Raw genomic sequence first — 5,096 nt, forward strand, 5'->3', positions numbered from 1 at the left:
ACCCCTCCTACCCAACCCCCCCACCCACCCAACCACCTCCAATGTACAGTCAGATTGGTTATTTTTGGTTGAGGTTGAAAAAGCTATGTTGATTCAATATTTAATTACAGATACCATTTCAACATTTGAAAAACTGTCGTTGAATCAATTTAGTAGATTCCCCCTCCCCTCCTCCCCCTCCCCTCCCCTTCGAGAGGGTATAGTCCTAAGCAACTCGCGAGACCTAGAAGATCTCACGGGACTTGAGGTATTCAAACACTTTGGCGCGATGGATGGTGTCTTCACTGACTGCTTGACAAATAGTCTGAGCCAAACTCCTTGGTAAGTCATTGACAATATTATGTATTATGCCATTCACATACCATAATCTTGCTGTCATCGTTTGACTACATGCTACTTTGTGAATTATTACCGTGGTGGCAACTAGTAGGCTAGAACGAAGCTTGTTAGCATTATTAGCTAACATGCTAGATGGTACTTAACTGGTAAGTGAGTTCTTATGGGAATAGTATGATTCCGTTCAGATACCATCACCGGGCTGTTATCGTTTGACTAAATGTTATCTCTGTGCCGTGGCAAATAGTTTGGAGCTTGTTTGAGCAAATAGTGATGCATATTATTATAGCTACTAACGTTAGCTAGCTAGCATGCTAGCTAACGTTATTCTGCGATTTTGTTTCGTGATTAAAATGTACGTTTTTAATAGTTACATAAGCATTGTTGTAACTAGTGTTAACAAATACTTTATTATAGTTCAATTGTGTTAAACTTGGGACACAGCCATGGCTCTATTTTATTTCGTTTTGTATGTGAGGCATTTTAGCTTGCAGTTGTTGTGTTGCATTGTGGGTCTTCAGCACAAAGTAATCCCTTGCTGAGGGTAAGATGGTTTTCTGTCTGCTCAGACTCAGAATACTTAATTAACATGATCTGTGCTTCATAAAAAAACAGATATTATTTATCTGGTTTTGGTTATTTTGCACAGTAAATACTTATTCAGGCCTACCTGCAATTCAGAATTTAATCCAGCAGGGCGGCAGTGATGTTCATTCTGCCTTTTGTTATATATAAAAAATGGGGCTTTGAAAGACTGACATATTTGAACTTCTAGCTCCTGCTACTCTAAACATATATATATATAATATACACAGTCTTGATAAATTGCATACAAGGTTTTTTGAATATTTTGATCGTCTTCTTTTTAGAATTCGCTGGCAATCATCGCCGCTATCAAGGTGAGTTAACTAACACATTCTCAAATCATGTTTTGTTTTTACCACCAGACATGCGCTAGGTATATGGAGCTAGGTACACTTTAGGTTATATGGTGCTCATTGATAACTACTTTGATGGTGCTTATTTTTTCCTTATTTTGTTAATTATGTTGCTCTTTCTCTAGGAATGCCAATGTATAACTCCAGCCCCTATTACCACACTGCCATTGATTCAGCTCAGTAAGTATTATCTTTCAATTCAATATTGTCTGTCTCTCTCACCCCACTTCAAACTTCACACCTTTATCTGTGTTTTCATCTCTGTCTTTCTGTCTCTCTCACCTCGACCCCCTCCACTTCACACAACACCTACATTGCCAAAGCCTTTGTCATTTGATGACACAGCAGTGCTATGTCTGTCTCTCCCTCTATCTCCGTCTCCCTCTCTCACTGGCATAACATTTTTATTGTCGTATTCAATATTTCAGAGATTCTTCGCCAGAGGAACTTGAAGCCATTCCTGAATTACCACCAGAGACCAGCAGTTGCACGCAGGCAGAGACTGCCTGTAGCGTGAGTTGAATTTTATACACAAGTTCACTGGTGTTTATTCTTATATAAAACGTCTCTAAAGACGTATGTTTACCTTTGCATTGATTGGCGGATTTTTGACTGAAGACATTGGATCTTTCCTGCTCTCCCATCCAAGTCCCAGGTTGTAATGACGTAATCATGACACTTAGTTGATTTTGAGTAGACAATTACTCGTTGCATCTGGGCTCATAGTCATAGCCATATAGGAATGACCGCTACACCGTCCCGCCAATAGCGGCCGAGGGAGGGAGAGTTAAGCGATTTCTTTGTCATTCAGACAGATTCTCCTATCTGCACCTATCTGACACGTATAGCCACTGATGGTGGAGAAGTGCTGTCCAATTAGCCATTTTGGGGAAATTCAGGCATAAAATAATATTCTGTTGTGTGTCACTGTCAAACAATCCAATATTTCAGAGATTCTTCGCCAGTTGCGGGAAGTATGTCACCACCTGAAGACGCACACCACCACCTGAAGCCCATGTAGAATTGTGAGTTGAATTTTATACATGATAGATCAGTGGTTCTCAAACTTTTTACACCAAGTACCACCTGAGAATGTAGCTGGCTCTCCAAGTACCACCATATGACCGGTGTTAAAATACAGTCTATTCAGCTATGCACAGTTCACGCAGAAGGCAAATGTATTCCTAATACCATTATTTATTGTTAACTTTTGTCAGACACAGCCACAATGTACAAAGGGATAGCACTAGAACTAGCAAACGCGTCCACACAACTCATACAATGCAAGGGCATTGAGAACATAATAACTAACATTCTCACATAGCAAGTGAGAAAATTAAGAACAACTGTATTTCAGCAAATGTACTTAATCTCTATCTCTCTCTCTCTCTCTCTCACACAGCAAGCAATTGTCCATCATTCTCTCTCTCTCTCTCTCTCTCTCACACACACACACACACACACGCACACACACACACACACACAATTATTTTGTTACAAAAACTTAATTTCCTGCATTCTGGTGCAGGACTTTTTGAAATTTTACCCTTTAAATGCCAGTTTGTGTGATGGCATCACAAATTATTGTTAAAATAAACACACAAAGTAAAATATGTTCAATAGGATAGGAGCCCCGCATTTAGTGATCTAGGAGGCAAGTATTTTGTAATAAGATCAGATAGATAGAGCAATCACAAAATAAAGAAATGAGGCTCATCGTGCTCGCAAGCCACTGTCTAAAGTCTAATTGTGTTCTCAGAGGGGATGACACTGGTGATCTACACCTCTACCAGAGGCCAGCAGCCAGAGGGGGACCCTGCTGACCACAAGGCCATCTGAATCATCCTATGCTGAATTGACATGGATGGCATCTCCCTTAAGCTGATGTGAGTATAACTTCCATGTACAAACACAAACACACCCACTCTATCTATATCTCTCTTCTAGGACATGTCATCATCATCAAACCTTTATTTAATTCTTGGGAGAACAGTAGGGTTGTAAAAAAAAGTGTAAACATCTTCAAATCATTATTAACACATCCACGCTGTAAAGGGTTATTGCCCGCCATGCTTTGACCGTCAGATCTCGCGAGTAGGGTCGAGCTGCAGACTCGGAGCCTCGGTCCAGATTGGAACTTCCGCTCGGAGCCTCGGTCCAGATTGGAACTTCCGCCCTGCCACAGGACTATTACTCCTGTGACAGGGCAATGCGCTGATTGGCGGAAAGTACGGAAGTATCTCGAAGTACGTCTGACGTATCTCGAATTACGTCTGACGTTTCTCTACGTTAGCGAACATTAAACGTTGTATTCATAAAATAATATAAATTCAGCAGCATGGGGAGGGCCGGGGGGGAGGGGAGGTACAGGTAGTAGAAGACATAGAGGTACAGGTCACATAATTATAGTACAGTGGAGAAGTAAAAATAGAATAAAAAGGCAGTGGAAACAATATACAATATTATTAACTCTAATAATAACACGCCTCGCGGGCTCATTATAATACGAGAGCCGTGGGTCTGCATTGTATAGAGCGGATCCCCCGGCCGTATTCAAGCGCTGGAGCGCTTTGCGATGGATCAAACTGTATTAATATAGTAGTAATAATAGTAGTTGGCTAGTTGCGCGCTTCTGGCCACCTCCCGCAGTGCGCGCATACACACATACTGTCTGTAGCCTATACAGTACGTGCAAAATTAGTTGTCAAGAGCCAATCGCACAGGTTGCCTCATCTCATCTGGCTCTGCAAATAGATCTAGAGTCTGAATATCATATATAGCCTGCTGATGATCTCTCTCTCTCTCTCTCTCTCTCTCTCTCTCGTCTCAAATCCATTCTGAGAACGGAATGCAGTGCCCGCGACGAGGGTCTTGATTGATTGATTGATTGATTGATTGATTGATTGATTGATTGATTGAAAATTGTATTACCAGATCATGCTGGACCTACAAAACAGTACAGTACTGTTTCTCATTCCTGTACTGTTGTTTATACTCTGCTCCTGTGTTGTAACCCAACCCCCTCCAATGTACAGTAAATGACCAAGTATGGTTTTGTCAATATTCCAATGTACAGTTTTGCTTGTACAGTTGTACAGTGTCCAACACCCCCCCACCCCTCCTACCCGACCCCCCCCCCCCCCCCCCCCCCCCAAGGCGAAGGTCTTTCTCTGGTCTGCATCCCCTTAACAATTGTGTGTATTGAGCTGTACTGTACTGTACCCATTCTGCAATCTGTTAATAAAATGTTCAATCAAGAATGGAGTGATTGACAGTGTCAAAGGCCTTTTGTAGGTCCAGCATGATCTGTTAATACAATTTTCAATCAATCAATCAATCAATCAATCAATCAAGACCCGCGTCGCAGGCACTGCATTCCGTTCTCAGAATGGATTTGAGAGAGATCATCAGCAGGCTATATATGATATTCAGACTCTAGATCTATTTGCAGAGCCAGATGAGATGAGGCAACCTGTGCGATTGGCTCTTGACAACTAATTTTGCACGTACTGTATAGGCTACAGACAGTATGTGTGTATGCGCGCACTGCGGGAGGTGGCCAGAAGCGCGCAACTAGCCAACTACTATTATTACTACTATATTAATACAGTTTTATCCATGGCAAAGCGCTCCAGCGCTTGAATACGGCCGGGGGATCCGCTCTATACAATGCAGACCCACGGCTCTCGTATTATAATGAGCCTGCGAGGCGTGTTATTATTAGAGTTAATAATATTGTATATTGTTTCCACTGCCTTTTTATTCTATTTTTACTTCTCCACTGTACTATAATTATGTGACCTGTACCTCTATGTCTTCTAC

At 41.6% G+C, this 5,096-nt stretch overlaps 1 long non-coding RNA gene across 1 annotated transcript; it reads left to right on the forward strand.

The window, feature by feature from the left end:
• The first annotated feature begins 215 nt into the window (after positions 1 to 215).
• Positions 216 to 2,271, forward strand: LOC311231443. The gene is made up of 5 exons (XR_014619870.1): positions 216 to 321; positions 1,206 to 1,235; positions 1,400 to 1,454; positions 1,703 to 1,787; positions 2,226 to 2,271. It is a non-coding gene; the product is annotated as an uncharacterized lncRNA (long non-coding RNA).
• The last annotated feature ends 2,825 nt before the right edge of the window (positions 2,272 to 5,096 follow it).

Source organism: Notolepis coatsorum (assembly GCF_963971535.1).
Source record: "Notolepis coatsorum genome assembly, chromosome: 7".
NCBI classification, from domain to species: Eukaryota; Metazoa; Chordata; class Actinopteri; order Aulopiformes; family Paralepididae; genus Notolepis; species Notolepis coatsorum.